General features: G+C 37.3%; 1 non-coding gene across 1 annotated transcript; it reads right to left on the reverse strand.

Moving 5' to 3' along the window:
• Positions 1 to 16,382: 16,382 nt before the first annotated feature.
• TRNAQ-UUG lies at positions 16,383 to 16,454 on the reverse strand. Its single transcript has one exon. It is a non-coding gene; the product is annotated as a tRNA-Gln (tRNA).
• Positions 16,455 to 22,716: the final 6,262 nt, after the last annotated feature.

Below are 22,716 nucleotides of genomic sequence, written 5' to 3' on the forward strand. Positions count from 1 at the left end.
GCGGCAGCTGACGACCCCATCGGCGACCCATCTGCCGACGCGGCCTACTACGCCTCGTCGGTTCTCATCGGCAACGCCGTCCGCCTCGCCGTCGACGGCGTCAACAATCCCCCCGCCGACTCCGTCGACGACGTCAACAACCCCCTCGGCCGACCCCGTCGACGACGTCAACAACCACCTCGTTGAGTATGAATTAGAAAAAAATCCCTAGTACTACTTCAAGCCTAGTATTGATTTTGTTTAAGAGTGATGATACTCATGCATTTTAAACTCTAGAATTTGCTTTGCTCCTCTTTGAAACCATAGTAGCATTGGCATGCATTAAGATAATAAAGAGTATATTCTATGTTCCACAAAATATTCTGAATTCATATATTACTTTTTGTGTCATCTTCTCCTTGAAAATTTTGGTGATTGACTTGATGAGTTATTTTGCCGGGACAGTCAAAGATTAAGTGTGGGGGAAGAGAATGTGTATGAGATGATGAGGTAAACAAAGACATAACAATTGGGAGTTGGGTTTCTGCAGGATTTGGTTACCAAGTTTTGATTTGGGAAGTGAATATTTTGTTTACTAGCAGTCACTTTATTCTTAGAAATTTATGACTGATAATGATGGATGATTTCTAGTGATTGTTTATGGCTAATGGAATGCCACACACTCCTCAATTCTGTATGGGAGCATAAGGATGAATTATGAGCACTTGGAGATGAAAATTTCCAACTATATAGTTGTAAAAATGATTTTTGACAAAGAAATGGAAAACAATTTGGTTTTTTACTAAAAGAATTCTCAAAAATCATTTTAAAGAAACACTATTTTAGGTATTTAATGGTATAATCCCTAACCTTCCCCCCAATCACAACAAGACAATGCAAGATTAGTTGGAGAACAGATCATGGTGTTGAAATTAAAAAGAAAGAAAAGCTAACTAATAGTTTATTGTATTCTTAGACATTATTGAATAAGCCACATGCCTATGGCCCGAGGAACTACAATGTGCCCACAGGCTCAACCGTAGCACTAGTACAGAACCAGTCGAGCCAGCGACATGTGACGAAAGGGCTTTAGAGACCCGCAAAGTGTTTGGTGTTTTGCGACACCGTCGTCAGGACGACACACCGTTTGGGAATGACATGAACATTTTGGCCATCCACTAAATAATGAAGCAGATGTGTTTTAGCCTTTTTCATGTCGACAAACGCTAACTGCAAGTCATGTTCTGTCTGACAGTTATTGCTTGTTCAATAAAGGGCAAGGTCAAACTAACCAATGACAAACAAAAGATTACGAATAACACTCAAATTTAATGAGCTCCGACCAACGAAACTGAACGAATAGGCTGCATTTACCAGGAAAATAATTGATATCAATGACATAAAACCGGTCTTTTGTTCCGTGCTCTTTGATTATATCTATGTTGAATAATCGAAGACCCTACAGGCAATTCTAAGCAAGATTAAAACTTCAACGAACCAACAAATTAATTGGATAGTGCATACACACAGCAAATCATCTCACCAGCCGATGACGCAGCTCCCTAGCTAGGTTCTCAAGCAAAGGCCTTGGAGGAAGTTCTACAGAATAGTAGTCAAGTTTTGATAAGAAAACTTCATCAAAGGCAAGTGAGAGTTCATGTGATTTTGCGCTTCCATCAGCGACTAAAGGTTTGACAACTGCAAAAAGAAACAAAAATAACAACATGAAGAGCACACAGCCATGCTCAGGTTAAAAAGTAGGCATGCGAGTTAGCTGCACGCATGTACCTAATTCACTACTCTGTCAACAAAAGGTTAAATTGTTGCCAAGTCAAATTTGCATGGATGGACACTAGTTGTACTAAAAGAGCTACATCATTATGAGGCCATAACCTTTTACCTTCAGATAAAACGTGCTAATGATCAGGACAACACTACGTTCGCATGGAATTTGTTGATTTATCCATCACGCAGCATGACAAAAGTAATTCAACAGACTATGACATACCCTGAGGGTGAAGTCATACACATGTATCACAATGCTACATAGCGGAATTTATGTTTGTAATTGTACTATTTTAGAGTTTAATGAGTAATTTGTAATCTAGGAGTTTGATTGGTTTGATCGAGTAGTTACATTTCCCAATAAATGTGTTGGGGGTGGTTAGAGCAATGTGGCTCCAATATAAGAGAGAGCTCCATCATTTATGACAAGAACTTCTCTGTTTTTTTTTTTTTAATTTTTAATTAATATTTTAAGTTTAGTTTTTTTAAATAATAAAATATTAAAAAATAATAATTTATGAGAAAATGTGGGGCACATAAAGATGTTGTTGGGAGGTTTTTTTTATATAATGGAGAGATGTTTGAGACTTTTTATTTTTGACGTGACGTGGATGTGACAACAAAAGAGTTGATGGAGAAGTTTCTCACAATAATAGATGCCCTTACAATTCCCCAACACAATCCTTCAGTCCCATCTTTTCTACCCAAGGAAACAATGGAAAACAGTACCTCGGAAGCCTTCTCCTAAGAGCATTCATAATGTGTTGCATTAATGGAGTGTTATAATACCCCCTTGGTATTAACACTATTGTGAAGAAGTGTTATAATACCCCTTCACTTGAACACGTTCAAGCACACATGGGGTGGCTGACCCACTTCTCATGTGTGTATTTTTTTTATTTTTTTTTATTAAAAAATTAAAAATTTTAAAATTATAAATCGAATAAAACGATTAACTTTTTAACAGCTATTTAAATTAAAATTTTAAAATATATTTAAAATGTATTTACTTAATATGTTATAATTTAAATATGATTGAGTGAATTGTGGGACCCATAAACAATAAGTATTAATGTTAAAAGGAATATGGGTGAAAGAAATATGTTGTTATAATGAGTATTTGACAATGAACTCTATGTATTTTGATGAAGTGGTAGATATTATAATGGGAATAGGTTATGGATGTCCTAAGTATATTTTCTACTGGGGCTCATTCACTGTAAGAATTAGTACTTAAGTATTTTGGTTTGTACCTATGTAGCATGAAGAGCTAGATTGCCGACAACTGATATGAAAACAAATTTCACTAAATGGATGTGCACATTATTATTTAGCCATCCTTGTTATAACAGTATATCATTAGATGGCATAGAGTAAATTTGCTATTGCACATCTAGAGATCCCATTCCTTCCAACGTCGGTTGCAATAATTTGTGTGCATAAAGAATCATTGCTAAGATAGTGAAACAGTTGTCAGTGGGTTTACCTAATGGTAAACTTAGCTCAGCCTTGCTAACAGCATCTGGAATTGATGAAGGTTCTTTTGTGACAACCAGTTGTCTAGGAACACCAACTTTGCCTGCAATTATCAATCAAACAGGTCCAATTATAGTGTATCATTGTGAGCTTTCACGGTTGGAAAGCATAAAATATAAGTCAGCTAAGATTGTTTTCATCATGAGAATGCTTTATGGTGAATAATAGTCAATGATTTTGCAAACAGAAATGTACTGAACCAATTTTCAGGATGATGCATAACAAAAATTACCATAGCAGTCTGACATATTCAGATCAGCTACATCCTGGAACATTGATTGGCGATTATGCAAATATTTTATGGCAGCTGGTGGATCAAGTACAGTAACTTCTGGATGTTTTTTCAAGTAATCTTTCAAAAGAATTAAGAGACAAATAATAATAATATGCCTCTGGCATAGCGAATTTAGAAGATGAATTTTTGCAAATTATTCTCCTAGAGAGAAGATCATAATACAATCATAAAGAAAGTGGAACACAAATTATGACAACTTCAACAACCAAAATTGAAACATTAGATCAAATTTAATTATTAGTTGCAAATAAAAAATATTCAAGTAATTTACTTGCTGTAAAAGGGTTCAGGTCAATATAGTTGGAGAAAGGGACTGAGATTCTGCAAAAGAAAAATGTACAAGTTAGACAATAGAAATTTGAATCATGGCATACCAACACTAGAACCCTACCGAAAAGCATGGCTACGAGTATTAAACTTCACTTTTATTAATCAGATGGATAGAAAAGTTCTGTAAGTAAAACCAGTAGAAGGGGAACCCTGTAGGTTAACCATCAAGTAACACTTCAATTTTTGATGAATAGATTGAGTTCTAGCATGATGAAGAAGGTATGCACCTTTGGAGTAAATGAATTGATCAGGTGATAGTATACTGATAAGTGATTAAAGAGAAGTTCTAGTATTTCAGAAGGTGATCACTAACCTCTAGAATTTGTTGCCACTCTTTTCCAGTCAACTGCACAAATATTAAAAAACAAAAGATTATCAGTTCCAGCAGGTGGAAAATCAAAGCACAAGTGTTGGGACCACTAATTTGTTAACATATTTTAGAAAATTGGCAATAAGATGAATCACTGAAATAACAATAAGAAAACATTCAATAATTTCAATCTCTAACATAGAAGAAGTCATTGCATACCAAAATTTAAAACAACTGCAGTCATTATCCATGGGAAACACCTGACCTTGTGGAGAACAATGTCAAAAGGAAGATTTAAAAGTTGCTGAAAGTGGTCAATGGCAACAAATATAATTCCCTTCTTCTTGCATCACATATCACAAAACTCCCTCTTCAGTTTTTTGAATTTTCAGAATACTGAGACATCAGATCTGACAAATAAATAGATATTTTCTTGTGCGAGTATTTTTAAAAGCAAGAGATAGAGTAGACAAACTAAAATCAATGTCAGATGTAAACTTTTAAAGCTGAATAACAATGAGGGTATCGAAGTCGGTTGCAAAGGTCATGCAATAATATATATATCTCTCTCTCGCTCTTCCTTCACTGCTGTGTTCCGTCACGCCTCCCTCCTGCCGGCAAGCAAAACAAAGGCAGAGTCGGACGCCCAGCACAACTTATGTGTCACCGACAGTTGGGACCCCCCTCAATCTTTCATCATAAGCCTTTCCACAACAGTTAGTCTCCAGCTGCTACAACGGGTGCCACATCCGATCAACATTTTTTTACTGGGATTTTAGTAACATAAATTGCAGGCTCACCATCAGTATTGAGCTGGCCTGAGCCTCCCCGAACTGCCACCGCAAATATTGGCCGATGCTGCTACGCTTAGCCCCCCTCTTCATCTTCGATCATAAGTGGAAACTGTTTTTCAGCTCTTTACAAAATTTTCGATTTAAACCATTTTTTAATTCGATAAAATGCAGGGAACTTGCCAAACATCTGGCATCACAAACATTCCATAAAGGTAGCTGCTACATACATATTGTAGCAGCTGCTTGTCCATGTAACTGCTATTATGAGTAACAGTTATCAAAAGGGTAGCGACTACAACGTGTAGCAGTTACCTATTCATGTAGCTACTATAATGTGTAGTAGCTACCTGCATGTGGCAGCTACTTGTCCATGTAGTTACCACAACGTGTAGCAGCTACCTGTCCATGTAGATGATAGAACGTGTGGCAGCTACATGGACACGTAGATGGTACAATGTGTAGTAGCCATTTGGACACGTCGATGATACGCGTTGTAGTAGCCACTTCGACATAGCATCCACTTGGAAACATATCTGCTACCACGTGTATCAGCTACTTGTACAGGTAGCTGCTACAACGTATTTTAGCCACTTGGAAACATATCTGCTACTACGTGTATCAACTACTTGTACATGTAGCTGCTATAACGTATTGAGCCACTTGTACACGTAGCTGCTACATGCTGTAGCAGCTACTTGCCAAAGTTATAACTTCCAAAAACCTAAACATGGTGTGCTAGTGCGTGACAAATATTTTGAAAGATTCTCATTCGAAGTAGATTGATAGTCGATGGCATCGTTGTCTATCAACCTCACCGTGAGGACTCATTTTCTCCTCCAAAGCTTCGTTTCCATCGTAAGTATTTTCGTTACAAGTTTAGTGTTATGATTCTCCTAGTCTTGTTTAGGGTTTTGAATTGTTAGGATTTTGATTAATCTTGTAGGTGATACAATGGTGTTTTCTATGTGTAGGAAATATCTTTTAAGATATACTTTCAGGGAATAGGGTTTTTAAAAAAAAATCGTGCTAACGTTGTAGCAGCTACTTGAAAAGAGCTGCTATAATGTAGTTAAACCCAAATGAATGCTACAAAGTGGTCAAACCCTACGTGTTGCCACCTTTAGCAACTACATTACCGTAAAAGCAACAACATGATCAGTAGCTGTGCTGTAGCAGCTACTATACCCTAACTAACATTGTAATGTTTCATATTATAGTTGAAAGCTAACAACATTATGGCATAATTTTTCATTATGATATGTTGTATGTGTTTGACAGAATTAAATGGTGAGCCATATAATACAATGTGTAGCAGCTATCTGTTCATGTAACTGCTACTACGTGTAACATATATCAATAGGATAGCTGCTACAATGGTGTAGCAGCTACCTGTCCATGTAGCTGCTACAACGGTGTAGCAGCTACCTATCCATGTAGTTGCTACAACGTATAGCAACTACTTATCCATGTAGCTGCTATAATGGTCTAGTAGCTATTTGTCCATGTAGTTGGTACAACGTGTAACAGTTATCAATAGCATAGTTGTTGTAGCAGCTACATGTCTATGTAGCTGTCATAACGTATAACAGCTATTAATAGGGTAGTTGCTACAATGGTGTAGTAGCTATCAATAGGGTAGCTGCTACAACATATAGCAGTTACTTGTCTATGTAGCTGCCACAACGTGTAATAGCTATCAATAGGGTAGCTGCTATAATGTGTAGCAGCTACTTGTCCATGTCATTGCCACAAAGTGTTAGCTGGTACATTAATCAATTTTTTGTATAACTTTTGTCATATTTTTATCATCTCATAACTATGAGTCAGAATTATACAGAAAGGAAAAATACAGTAATATCCATTTCATGTTAAAAGAAATCCCCCTATTGTTCTTCCATTTTTTTAAAAAGTTTTTTTTTTAACGGGTATCCTTATCTCCATGTAACTGCCACAACGTGTAGTAGATACCTGTCCATGTAGTTGCTATTAATAGGGTAGCTAGTACATGGTGTAGCGGCTATCATTCCATGTAGCTGCCACAACGTGTAACAGCTACTTGTCCATGTAGTTGCCACAATGTGTAGCAGTTATCAATAGGGTAACTGCTGGACAGGTAGCTACCACAACGTGTAGCAGCTATCAATAGGATAGTTACTAGAACATGTAGCAAATACCTATTCATGTAGCTGCCACAATGTGTAGTAACTATCAATTGGGTAGCTGCTACACGGTGTAGTAGCTACCTATCCATGTAGCTGCCCACTGTCCAACTGGCTACAACACATTGTAATAGCTAGCTGTCCAAGTGTCTACTACAACGTGTAGCAGATAAGTGTCAAAGTGGCTGCTACAACATTGTAGCAGCTACCTATCCATATAACTACTGCAACATGTGTAGTAGCTATCTGTGGAAGTATCTGATACAAGCAGTTACTTTGAAATTTGAGAATTGTTCTCAAAGCTGAGAAACTAGCTTATGTCCTTGATCAACCTCTTCCCACAAGTCTTGATGTCGATGCAACTGCAGACCAATTGTTGGCCCTTTAGAACATGAGCATTTGGATGCTTATGATATTATCTATCATCTTCGTGAGCTATTTGATGAGCAAGCTAGATCCGAAAGGTTCAAGGTCTCTAAGCTTCTCTTTTACTCAAAGATACAAGAGGGTTCGTCCGCAATACAATATGCACTAAAGATGAACAACTACATAGAGTGTTTATCATCACTCGATTTTATAATATATCATGAATAAAGTATTGACTTAATTCTACATAGTTTACCGAAAAGTCATTCACAATTTATGATGAACTATCGGATGAATAATTTGGAATCGATCATTCCTGAGATGATTAATATGCTCAATACTGTAGAGCCTTCTGTTAAAGGTGAATAGAAAACTGTGATGTTATAGACTCCTCCAAGAAAGGTTCTAAGAGAAAACTAAAATATTAGGCTAAAGGGAAGAGCAAAAAGGTCAAGACAGTAGAACTGACACAAAAGGGCTCATGCTATCATTGTGGAAAGATGGGACACTAGCGAATAAACTGTAAGATCTATCTTGAGTCCTTGAAGAAGAATAAGGCATCCGATGCTCCATCCTCTTTAGGTATTTTCATTATTGATTGTCATGCTATTTTCTCAGACTCTTGGATATTGGATATTGGATATTGGGTGTGACTCACATATATGTAATGACATACAGTGTCTAAAGAATAGCAGAAGATTTGTCAAGGGAGAAACAAGTCTGCGAGTTGGGAATGGAGCAACGGTTGCTGTAGTCACCATCGGAACATATTTGTTACAGCTTCCTAGTGGACTTGTCTTAGAACTAGATAACTATTATTTTGTTCCCGTATTAATAAAGAACATTATTTCTATTTCTTGCTTAAATAGAAAAGGTTTTCATTTGACTTTTAATAACAATTGTTGTTATATAATGTTGAATGATGTTCTTTATGACACTGGAACTTTATGCAATGATATCTCCATGTTAGATATATCTAGTGGCACATTCAATATCGATACGAGCAATAAACGCGCCCGATTAGATAATCAATTAACCTCTTACTCATGGCATTGTCGCCTTGGCTATATAAACAAGAAACGCATGTCCGAATTGCAAAAGATTGTAGTTCTCGAATCATTTGAATTATATACATTTGATACATGCGATTCATGTTTAAAAGGCAAGATGAAAAAGTTACCTTTTTTGGAAAGGGTGAACGAGTTGATAAGTTACTTGGTTTCGTACATACCGATGTATGTGGACCAATGTCAACTCATGCACTAGAGACTATAGGTACTTCATTACTTTCATTGATGATTACTCTCGTTATGGGTATGTGTATCTAATGAAACACAAGTCTACAACCTTTGAAATGTTTAGAGAATTTAGAAATGAAGTAAAGAAACAACTTAGTAAAAATATCAAGATACTTCGATCCGATTGAGGTGAGTATTTAAGCCAAGATTTCAAGATTATTTAAGGGACAATATTATATTGTCTCAATGGACTCCGTCATATATGTCACAACATAATGGTGTATCGAAAAAGTATAACCGAACCTTGTTGGACATGATTAGGTCAATGATGGATCATGCAAATCTTCCTAGAACTTTTTGGGGTTATGCACTCATGATAGCTATTTACTTGCTAAATAGAGTCCTAACGAAGGCAATCTCAACTACTCCATATGAGGTATGGACTAGTAAGAAACCCCTCATATCTTATTTGAACATATGGGGATGTCCTGCTTATGTGAAGAGGACTATATCAGACAAGTTGGATGCTAAGTCTGATAAATGTTTATTTATTGGATACCCTAAGAAAACTAAGGGTTACCAATTCTATCACCCTTTGGAATAAAAGGTGTTTGTTTCAAGCATGCTACCTTCCTAGAGAAAGAATTTCTCTTACAAGAAATAAGTGGGAGTATGGTTGAACTTGATGAAGTTCGAGAGACTCCAATAAATACCAACGAGATACCTAGTCAAGAACCACAACCAATTATGACACAACCTCCTAGTAGATCAGGTAGGGCACGCAATGTTCCTGAGAGATATGGATCTCTTGTAAGAGAATAGAATGACATGTTACTCATTGAGGATGAGAAACCTGTTAATTACAAAGAGGCTCTAAATAGTTCAGAAAAGGACAAGTGACTTACAACCATGAAGTCGGAAATGGATTCCATATACGAAAATCAAGTTTGGAATTTGGTGGATCCATTTGAGGGCATTACGCCTATAGGGTGCAAGTGGATTTTTAAGAAGAAAACCGACATGGATGATAATGTAATTACCTACAAGGTAAAGTTGGTAGCAAAAGGCTATCATCAAAGGTAAGGCAATGACTATGATGATACTTTTTCACCTGTAGCCATGCTTAAATCCATTCAGATACTCCCGTCCATATCAGCTCATTATGATTATGAGACATGACAAATAGATGTAAAAACAACTTACCTTAATGAAAGTCTGCTCGAGGACGTGCATATGATATAGCTCAAAGGTTTCACATCTATTGACAAAAATAAAATATGCAAGCTTCAACAGTTCATTTATGGACTAAAGCAAGCATTTAGGAGTTGGAATATCCATTTTAATGAGGCAATTAAAGAATTTAATTTCTTACAAAAACTAAACGATCCTTGTGTGTATCAAAAGGTTAGTGGGAGTGTGATCGTATTCCTGATATTATATGTTGATGACATATTGCTTATAGGAAACGATGTGTCAGTGCTACGTTAGTTAAAGTTTGGTTGTCCAAAACATTCTCCATGAAAGACATGGGAGAAGCAACTTACATCCTTGGGAAGAAAATAAATAGAGATAGATCGAAAAGGTTGTTTGGTCTTTAACAATCACATATATAGATAAAGTGCTAGAACAATTTAGCATGTCTGAATCCAAGAAAGGTTTTATACATATGAGGCATGGAATTCACCTTTCGAGGTCTATGTGCCCATGCACATAAGATGAGAGGATTTTAATGGATAAGATACCTTATGCATCTACAATAGGATCTATTATATATGCTATATTATGTATAAGGCTTGAAGTATTATATGCTCTAAGCGTTAAGTGCAGATACTAGTCTGATCCAGGAATGGATCACTGGGCGGTTGTCAAGACCATCCTTAAGTACTTGAGAAGAACTAAGGATATGTTCTTGGTATATGGAGATGATGATATGATTATACGCGGATATACAGATGCAAGTTTCTAGACAGACAAGGATGACTCCAAGTCCTAGTTTAGATTCATATTCATATTAAATAGAGGCGTAGTTAGTTAGAAAAGTTCCAAGCAAGACACTGTTACAGATTCTACCTGTGAGATGGAATACATTGTAGCTTCGGAAGCAGCAAAGGAAGTAGTTTAGATCAAGAAGTTTGTTGCTGAACTTGGAGTAGTTTCGTCCGTTGTTGAAGTATTACTTGTTTACTGCGACAACACTGGAGCTATTGCGCAAGCAAAGAAACCTAGGTATCATCAGTGATCAAAACACGTGCTTCGTCACTATCATCTGATCAGGGAGATCATTAGTAGGAAAGAAACACAGCTCGAGAAAATTTTCACTGAAAGAAACCTAGCGGATCCTTTGACAAAGACTCTACCACAAAGTAAGTTTGAGAGTCACATCCATGCTTACGGTTTAGGACACCATGACGATTGGTATTAGACCAAATGAGAGTGTTAAATTTTTAGAGATGTCCTAAGGCAATCACCTTATAGTTTTTACTAAATTTAGATTTACTATTTGAGTGCATATTATATGTTTAATTATCTTAAACTCATTTACTGAATGTCTGCAATACAATTTATAGAATGAGAGAAATTGTGATTGGATCATAAATAGTGATTATCTCTATATGTGCAATTATAAACGTATTGGAATTTCCCTAGTCGTTGAATTGATGCATTCAGACATCATCAATTCTGTAAGATTAGCACGGGGTATACTTCTTGGTTCGCCAAGTAGCTGTTTTCTCACTGACTGGAGACATTGGGATGTCGAGAGTTAAACGTAGATGCTAGTTATGGTAACTAGTTCATTGAAGTGACTCGTTGTAAGACTTTATATGGTTATCTATATATATGGATATGTCTATGAAACTCTTACTGCAGCTCGAGTGCATGTTTCCTTCGACTTGAGGTATACAAGTCATTTTGGTCATGAAGACTTATACTTTAACATCTTAAGCAGACACCTATTTGTTGGGGTTGCAAGGTTGCAAATATAGTCCCATATTGGAAACACATGGGAAAGATCATGGGTTTATAAGAGAAAAGATATCTCCATTGGCATGAGGCCTTTTGGGGAGAGCCCAAGAGCAAAACCATGAGGGCTTAGGCCCAAAGTGGACAATATCATGCTATTGTGGGGATATCTAAATTCTTTTCGATCCTACAATTGGTATCAGAGCCCGAACTGCCAGAAGGTTTAACCGTCGACTGTGCACAAGAGCTATGGTCTGATTGAGCCATGTGGGTACAATATTGACCTCAAACAAAGAAAGTGGGGGCTCCTTTGTTCGGATCAAGAGGACCAGACACCAGGCAGGAAGTCCTAGTTGCGGCTAGGCAAGGAAGTCCTAGTAGGTCGGGTGGACCGAGGGGCAGGAAGACCTGGTGGGTGCACCAGGCAGGAAGTCCTAGTAGGTCGGGTGGACTGAGGGGCAGGAAGACCTGGTGGATCGAGGATCAGACGTGGGAAACCTATGGTCCTTTGTTTGAGGGGGGGATTGTTGGGGTTGCAAGGTTGCAAACATAGTCCCATATTGGAAACACATGGGAAAGATCATGGGTTTATAAGAGAAAAGATATCTCCATTGGCATGAGGCCTTTTGGGGAGAGCCCAAGAGCAAAACCATGAGGGCTTAGGCCCAAAGTGGACAATATCATGCTATTGTGGGGATATCTAAATTCTTTTCGATCCTACACTATTGAGGTGTGGACCGGGATGATTGGGTATAAGTCTAAATGTCCGAAGATGTTTAGATAGTCTATAGAGAATTCATCGCTCCTTGCGAGGAGACGTATACCCTATAGTCACTCGTTAGAATTATTATTTAAAGTCTTTGGCCAAAGCATCACATGTTAAGAGAACGATACTCTTATACACATATATGAGTAATTTGAATTCGTAGAACGATGAAATATTACTTTGGTTAGGTGTGACATAGTCAGTCTAGTGGGGGCAGACACATAGATCATGTCTTGAACCAAGTAGGTATAAGACGAGTGAAAGGAACAAGGCAAGACTCATTGTAGTTGCTGAAAGATTTAGAATTAGTTCTAAAATCAACTATGATTTTTTGGCTAATTGGGGATCATGATGTACTACTATATGTCACTTATGATCGTTCTATAATTAAGTAGTTAATTATGGACGACCAAGATAAATCGGGAACCTATTGGGTCACACGCACTAACAAGTCTCTAAAAGATGTAAAACAAGTTAAAGAATAGGATTCTTAGATCAAGGGATAAATGTTTGGTTGGACCATACATAAGATAAATATGGAAATATTTGTCATGATGGAAGCGCGGATAAGCTACGTCTCTTATGGTAGAGTTGAACCATATTTAGTTTAATCATGAATTAATCATGAGCCAATTTAGTTTAGTTGTGAACCAAACCAAGGGGTCAATGGACTAATTTTTTGTTAAGAGATAATGGGTTGAATTTGAGTTTTCTAATCCAACTCATTAAAAAGGATTATATATAGATGTAATGAGGAGAAAATTAGACACAAGTTTTATTATTTGGTTGATTGGCTTTTGGAAATCCAATTCTCCTCTCCCTCCTATCTCTATCCCGCCACCAACAAGAGGGTGCTCCCTCTTGTTACCGTGACCGTCACAAGGGAGAAAAACTCTCCCTTGTGTGCTTCTCTTCTTCTTCCTCTTGATCAATCTTTTTCACTCGTGGCTAGTAACTTCCGAAAGAGAGGCTTGTTCTCAAGGAGTTGTCTTGAAAAGCTTAGCATGGATACGAATAGAGGTAAGGTTCGACAACGTCGCTACGGTTGATACTCTTCCCGTTACAGGTCATCTGTAAGGTATACTTAGCGTAAATTTAATTTTCATAAAATTTTAGTTATGTGATCATGTTTGACATGTTGTATCCTTGTATGCGTGTAGTGTGTGTGATGTAATAATTAGAAATTATTATTGTTTTATTTTCCGCTGCACATGTTTACGAACGTATTCTAACACGCACCCGCATCGAGCATATCCCAGCAGGACCTGTCTGCCAGCATCGCCGACCGAGCTTTGTGTTCGGTCAGCACAGGATAACCGTGGACAATCAGAAAGCAAGGAGAGAGACAAGTCGGCAGGCCCTGAGAATATCACCGAGGGAGGCAGCCCAACCGAGCGGACCCCGATTGACTGCGTATGACCCCATCAAGTATCTTGTCATATCTAGGGTTGGCTCAAGGTATATGTCATTGCCTATGCCTAGGACCCTAATTATATTGGGGTCCACCAAATTATATATATATATATATATATATAATAAAATTTACTCAAGATTTATTTTTATTATTAATTTTATTTTTTATAGCCCAATTATATTTGATCAATAATTTTTAATTTTCTATATTTAATTAATAATTTTTATTTTTTTATAAATTAAAATTAAATTTGATTATTTTTTTCTATTCGTGATAGATTTAATTGATAATTTCAATTTTTTATTTGTTAAAGTTAGATTTGGTTGTTAATTTATTTTTATTTTTTTTATTAAAATTTAATTCATAATTTTAAATTTTTAACTAATAAAATTTAAATTACTAATCAAAATTAAGTTTGGTTAATAAATTAAAAATATTTATTGGTTATAGTTAATTGATATTATCTTATTAAAATACTTTTGGAAGTCAAAACATATTTAATATTGCATTATCATTTTCTCTAAATTTTATTGTCCAATATTTCTTCTCATACATTATCAATTTTTATACTATTATTATTGTATCCTTACTCTTCCATGAGGCACACTCTTTTATTTTTAATAATTCGTCATTGATGTTTAATAGCTAAATAAATTTGATTGATAATTTATCGAAGTTAAAATTGATAAAAAGATAGTTTGCTTCATGAATCTCTCGTCAATGTGAGATCTAGAGGAAAAGTATCTTGTACGTAGTGACTATATCTACTACTCAAACATATTACCTTTAGGTCACATAACAATAATTTTATTAAGTTAAGACCTTCTTTTATCGAAGTTAAAATTGATTGATAATTTTTTTAAAAATAATAATTAAAATGTATATTAATAATATTATAATAATTTATTACTAGTTGCCAAATTAGTTAACATAAAGTGACATTGGCACAAGATAAAATTATTGTTACATGACTTAATTGGCCACTGTTTCCAATTGTAAAAATATTCATTAACAATCTATGAAATTATCCTTTGAAATTTTACTAATAAAATTAAATATCGCCCCGGGGCATGGTTGAGTTTGGTTATTATAGGTGGGCAAGGGATTGAATCTTAACAAAGTTAAGAAAAATGTTATCCCTAGAGTGGCCAACTATAGTTTCCCGATTTACCTTCTCATAGATGGTCATGGGGGCGGCTATGTGGATCGATAGGGTGGTGAATTTCACCTTTTGCTACAACTAATAAGATTTTTAATATTTATTTTTGTTTAAAAAAATAAGGCTTACTTTTTTTTACGCCTAGGGCCTTAAGAATAGTTGAGACGACCTTGGTCATATCCTTTTGGGAGTTTGTGCTGCTGACAATAGGATATGTCCAGCATGCAATCGTATGTTAGAAGCTTCTAGACTATCACATCAGAGGATTGCATGGCTACTTAAGAAATGATATCAGAGACATTTTTTTACCTATCTCTTCCCAGAACACCTAGGAAAATATTTATATCTTGAGATGCGTGCACAAGTACCATGTTGATACTATAAAAGAGATTCCTAGCTACAGGAAAAAGTATGTGCAACTTCATCTTTTATATCTACTTACTACATTTCTCCATTATTTAAGATCATCGGATACTAACTTGCTCAACACTGATAATCCTTTCCAATCAGGTACTAACGTTTTTATCTTTTAAAACTATATGGAGTCTCCATCGTTCAACTGCACAGTCATATCAGCAATTTACCATCTTTATTAATTTTAATTTTGGTCAGGATCATGTCGTTTAAGAATAAATAATTTTAAAGAAGGAAGCATCAAAAAGATGCACGCACAGCACATCAGACCAATGGATAGTAACCATGAAAATAAAATATTCGTCGATCATTAAATATAATGATCACTAAATATATGTGTATATATTTAGCCTCAATGTAATTCTATCCAGACAAGATACGTGCCACAGCAACAAAGGAATTTCTATCTGCTGTTAGCCTTAAAGTTATGCATACAATTAAACAAGTTACATTTATAAAATTTTGAAGGACATGGAGAATATCTATAAAATATATGGAAAGAGATGCTAAGAGAGAATATTTAGAATGCATATTAGCGAAGAATATACTTTAATCGGTAATCTAACTTGTGATCTCTTTGTAGATATGTTTGGATTCGCCACCATTAGTATATAATGTACATAGGTCTACTGTTCATGCGCACGGTGAGTCCTATTTGAATCTCAGATAGTTTATACGAGTGCTTAAAACTTTTAACATCAAGCCCTGAAGGTTTAAATTACAATTTGCCAAATGGGAAAATCAAATAACAAAATAGTTTTAGCGAGAGCATTAATTATACAAGTGCACCGTGGATTTGTAAGCTTCTTTAATTAATTGGAAGATAGTGGCCAAAAGATGTATTTAAAAATGGGAAAATTATTTTTATATAAAAAAAGGTCCAACCGGGATTCGAACCCAGGTCGTTGGATTCAAAGTCCAAAGTGCTAACCACTACACCATAGAACCAACCATATAAAACGTACGTATTACGATATTTCAAAATTATCTACGACAAAAGTGAGGTCTCCAACCATGTGACATGAGCTGAATAGAAGTAGAGAAGTCTGCAGGACGTTGTACACGGGAAGCCACGACGCGAAGGTAATACTTCCGGACCATGCATGACCATAGCAGCCAACTTTAAATTAATGCATGACCATAGCAGCCAACTTTAAATTAAAATCGGTATCACTTTGATAGCACGAGAGAAAATTTGATGGTGGATTGACACTGTTGGTTGGTTTCAAATTTTCAATATTTATTATCGAGCAATAATATGCATAAGAATCAATCTAAAAAAAATACTCAAAAATAGGAAATTGAATCCTCTATCCCTGTGTTTTACTCGTTGCTCCAGCCCATCACCGATGGCTTCCGGCCGCCGTCCAGATCAGTATTATAACCTTTGGAGAAGGTGAATCCAGGAGGTTGCCATCGACACGATCAACGCCGAAATCCGGCTGGATCTGAGTAAACTTTCCTCCACCGTCGATCTGAGCCCCTCTCAGTTTCGATCGGATTCCGACGCCAATCGTGCAGATGACGAAACCAGTTTACCTTTCTCAAGGATTATAGTGTCTATCGGGACAGCGGTCGAAGGTCGCCGACGGTGAGCTAGGGTGACGAGTGGGACACAAGGACAGGCGATTTTGGAGATAGAGAAGCTCAAACTCAACTTGAGTATTAAACGAGCCGGCACAAGCTCGACTCGAGTAGGTTAAAATCAAGCTCTAGCCAAGCTTTGACCGAGTGGATCACAAGTGGCTCATGAGTAGCTTAATTCGTTTGCAACCTTAGATACGATCAAGCGTTTATGTAAATGAACTGGGTCGCTGAGCCTGTAAATGGACCGGGTGCAACCGGATTGTTAATAACAAAACCCAACCCTTCGTTACTGCTTAGGCTTAGCCAATAGTAAAATTGGAATATTCTTGTCCGTAAATGGACCTGCTTGGAGCGGATGAAGTAAATAACAAAACCCAACTCTTCGCTGCCACTTAGCTAAGTGTTACACCCCTAATTTGGTGGCTCCGTTCCTTGATCTAGTTTATTGGGTATGTGCATAGAACGCGTAACATGTTAAGCAGCAGATGCGGTAGTGTGCAGGGTGCTGCCTAATCCCAAGTAATATAGAAGGTATACTTAACAAATATCTGAGCCGACCATGTACGCAAGGCAAGCTAAGTAACGGTGAGGATTCAAACAACGCGCGGGGTGCTATCCAAAGGTTAAGTCATATAGGAGGCATACTTGGCAATCATCCAAGTTAGGCATGGGTGCAAACAATGCCAAGCAAAGACAAGGATGTGGCAGTGCATGGGTCACTATCCAAGCCCAAGTCATATGTTAACAAACTCGAATTACAAATTCGAAAAACTAAAATCATATGTCTCTTGTATTTGGAATTCATACAAAGAAAAAACTAACATGATGCGGAAAATAATTACTAGTTATATCTTTCTTTGTATACAACGACCTCTTGATTTTCTGCCGTATTCCTCGCCTCCTCTTGGACGTCGTGTGGGTGATGATCCTCCCAGATGAACACCACTCAAAATCTCCTCCTCCTTCTCTAAGATTCGACCACAACCACCACCAAGGAACAAAAGAGAGCAAGGGGAAAGGAAAGGGGAGAGGGATGGCCACAAGAGAGAGCACAAGCAAGAAAATAAGAATTGATACCTCATGAGGCCTCTCCTCTCATTCTTTTATAATATTTGCCCAAGGCAAATAAGGAAACATTTTTACAAAAAATTAAAATCTTCCTCTTTTTTAATTCCTTTTTTCTCCTCTTAATTGATTCAATGGTCGTCCCTTTGCTTGGACACCAAGCAAGGGTGGTCGGGCCTTAAAAGAAGAAAAACTTTGTAAAAATTTTATAACCAAAGAAGGAAAACTCTTATAAAATTTTAGAAGCTCTCTTTTAATTTCCTAACATGGATGTTTCAAAAAAGGAAAATTTTAAAACAAGTTTTAAGATTTAAAACTTCTCATTTAAAATTTCCTTTTTAAACATGGTTACAAAAAAGGAAAGTTTCAAATTTAAAACTCCCTTTTTTAAAAAAAACCATGAGAATGGTTAAAAAAGGAAAGTTTTAAAATTTTTAAACTTTCTGTTAAACCGTGTGGCCTAATTCAAATAAGAAAAGTTTTATAATTTTAAAATCTCTCTTTCAAAACTTGTAGATATCTACAAAGAGAAGATTTTAAAAATTCAAAACACCCCTCATACTTTGAATTATGTGGTCAGCCCCTTCATATTGCTTGTGGTCGGCCCCCTTTGAGAAAGTAGTGGCCGGCCCTCGGCTTAGTCACCAAGCCTTGGGTCGGCCCCCTCTTGGACACCAAGATGGGTTTTTCATGGATGGATATGAGGCATTAATGAGGCTACGACAGGGACCTAGAGGAGAAATTGGTTTTGACCTCCTGACGAGTTTGAGTATCCCATGTTCGCCCCGAACACACAACTCAAGTTCATCAACAATAACTCATTCCACTAGAGAGTTATTATTGCACTACCCCACCAATCCCAAATTACATTATGGGTTCCTTCTTATCATGAGGGTGTTAATCTCCCTGTGTTTAAGATATCGAATGTCCATTAATTTAATGAATTACTGACAACTCATTTAATTAATATCTTAGTCCAAGAGTAGTACCACTCAACCTTATCGTCATGTCGAACTAAGTCCACCTACAGGGTTTAACATGACAATCCTTATGAGCTCCTCTTGGGGGCATTATCAACCTAGATTACTAGGACACAGTTTCCTTTTATAATCAACAACACACACTATAAGTAATATCATTTCCAACTTATCGGGCCTATTGATTTATCGAGCTAAATCTCACCCTTTGATAAGTCAAAAAAATAAATACTAAATATATGTGCTTGTTATTATATTAGGATTAAGAGCACACACTTCCATAATAACTAAGATCTTGTTCTTTTATTAAGTCAGTATAAAAAGAACTTACCTTAAATGGTCCTACTCAATACACTTAGAGTGTACTAGTGTAATTTATTAGTCAAGATAAACTAATACCTAATTACACTATGACTATTCCAATGGTTTGTTCCTTTCCATCTTAGTCGTGAGCAACTGTTTATAATTTATAAAGAACTGATAACATTATCTTCTGTGTGTGACACCACACACTATGTTATCTACAATATAAATTAATTGAACAACTACACTTAACATAAATGTAAATATTTTTGACTAATGTGATTCTTTATTTCAAAAATAAATGTTTACAAAAACTAGGCTTTTAGTATACACTCTAACATATGACAGTGCTCGGGTTGCTACTCAAGCCCAGGTTATGTAGGAGGTAGAGTTGGCAAACATCCAACCTATTGGAAAGATGTGTAGGGAATGTCACAGGCTAAGTGGTGTTTGTGACCACGCACAGGTGCTGTTGTAAGCCCAAGTCATGCAAGGGCAGATTTGGCAATTATCCGGACATGTATGTGTGCAAGACATGATAAGAAATAGATTCAAGCAGTGCGTGGGGTGTTGCCCAAGTTCAAATCATGCAGGACATAGACTTGACAATCATCCAAACTGAGCATGTGCGCAAGACATGCCAATCAATGGGAAGGATTACGACAGTACGCAGGGCACTATCCAAGCCCCAAGTCATGTAGGAGTCAGATTTGGCAAACAAGCAAGCGTAACATGTGTGCAAAACATGTCAAGTAGCAGATACGGCAGTGTGCGTGGTGCTGCCCAAGTCCAAGTCATGTTAGAGGTAGACTTGGCAATCTTCTTAGCATGGCATGTGCACAAGCCCGTTCGGTCAGAGTCACCACTCAAGAGGTGTAGATAGGCTCACGCAAGCCCGTTCGGTCAGATGGGAGGGTCAGCCAACTGAACATTATGCGCCTAAGAAATGTCTAAGGAAGAAGCCGAATGAGCACCAAGTCACGGCGGGATCCCCATCGGGTTGATCGAACAGTCACCACAGGAATGGCCAGGTGGACCAACGTGGGTCCCATGGATCGACAAATTTGTACTCTTCCAGAGGTTCGTACGAGAAAGGACAAGAAACATACCCAGGCAAATCATGTTTTAGAAGATTCGTCTGTCACATCATAGATTTGCATGCCCGCTTAAAGAAATATGTCAGAGACACTTTTTGACTCGTCTTTTCATATGACACTGGGGAAAAATGTGCATGCACCTTGGGATATGTGCATAGACACTATAGTGACACTATATAAAGGGGTCTTCATTTAAAGGCAGAGGTATGCGACGCTTATCTTAGAGGCACAATTTTTGCTGCTGTGCTCTCTCACTGTGCTACTATTTTCTACATCCGAGCTACAAATTTACTTGAATGTCGGAGGATCAACACCGGGGACCCTTTCTCTAACCTGGCACTAACGTTCACTATTTTACAGGACAACGAGGAGTCTTCAAGGAGTCAATAGCGGAATCTCGTTGCCAGCTCACCGCTCTCATCGGTTTCAGATAGTATCATATTTTGGCACCGTCTATGGGATTTTCACTTTCATCTAAGACATGAGGATTGAGAACGCTAGATGGCTCACGACTGTGACCCTCACATCAGACGATTTGGAATTGTTGATAAATACCCAAGCGGTGAAGATGTTGGAACAACAACAATAAGCGGCAGCAGAGTGCCGAATGTTGAATGACCCCTCAGTTTTTGCCACTAGACAGCAAGCCAAGCACGGAGCTCAAGAAGAGGATCTTGTGGCTCATAAGCCAAGCCACCAACCACTAAGTGCCTTCCACCAAGCACCTACTTGGCGGATCAAATTGTCGACGGTGCCAAATGCACCAATCCCATACCATACAACGTTGTTTTGAACACCCTCCAAAGAGTAAGGCTGAGTGACTAGAGGATACCTTTGATTGAGTTCATCCGATCGGGCAACGTACCAACCGACCAAGAGCAAGCTCGGCTAATAAGAAAAAGGGTCGGGCGGTTCACACTGATAAGAGACCACTTGTACAAAAGAGTCTTCTCAAGGCCATGACTCAAATGCATCGGATTAGAAGATATTCAATATATTTTATAAGAAATACACCAAGGCTCCTACGGTAGTCACCCAGGTGATTGTTTGTTAGTCCAAAAAATCTTGTTAGCCAGATATTTTTAGCATACTTTACAAGCGGATGCAGCTTAGATGATAGCAACTTGCCTATTATGCCGAGGAATGAGAAGCCTGGAAGGAAGCTTGCTCGAGGAGAAGGTCATAATTGAGTTCAGTTGAGCTCAACTATGGATGACTGGTATGAAGAAAGAATGATCAACACTGTGATTTACCATTCGGATGAACAGTGATCGAGGCGCCTCGAAGTTGATTGAAGATGTCTCGAGTACTAGCAGCGCTTCTACTAATTTTGGGACTCGAGGTGCCTCTGATGGGTCTAAGGTGCCTCGGATGAACAATACCCAAGGTGCCTCAGTTGTCTGGAGGCGCCTCGAATGAATAGTAGTCGAGGCGCCTCCATTCGAACAAAATCGTTGGCTAACCATTGCACAGTGGATAAAACTTTATCCAGTTGAAGGCGCCTCCAATGCCACATCAGCAAACTATAACTTTTCCTAGAATACTATAAATAACATCTTAGAGCTAGGAGTTCAACAACAATCACTATATCAATCTTCTTAACTATTGCTGAGCTTTCAAAGACTGTAAGAAGCTACTCCACCTTAACGAAGGAATTATTTTCTAGTGGAGATTTTAACTGTCTTGGATTAACAACCACCTAGTTATAACAAAATAAAAAATCTTTAGACTTCTTACTTTTATTTTATACCTTTTATTTTTGTCTTTAATCGATTAACTAATATTGAATACTTGTCAAGTTCAAAATAAAGAGATTGGTTCTGACTTTTAATAAAACTATTCACCCCCTTTAGTCGATCATCAACAATCCAACAATTGGTATTAGAGCAAGGTTGATTTAGAAAGACTAACCACTAGCTAAAGCAAGAAGACGATCGCCAGATGGAGCATTCTCCCACCAAAATTCAAGAGGGAGTTCATACTTTGGAAGCGCAAAACAGAAGTATACTTTAAAATCAATTTCGATATTTTACTAACAGTAAAAATATGATTTTGAAGTACCTAGAGATCAACACTGAGAAGCAAAAGAAGAGCATCTTTGGGGAAAAAAGGGAGCAGAATGACTTCGTAGCTAACGACAAAGTAGAGTTTCATTTACTTAGCATACTTCCATCCCAAAAA

Source organism: Zingiber officinale, chromosome 4A (assembly GCF_018446385.1).
Source record: "Zingiber officinale cultivar Zhangliang chromosome 4A, Zo_v1.1, whole genome shotgun sequence".
NCBI classification, from domain to species: Eukaryota; Viridiplantae; Streptophyta; class Magnoliopsida; order Zingiberales; family Zingiberaceae; genus Zingiber; species Zingiber officinale.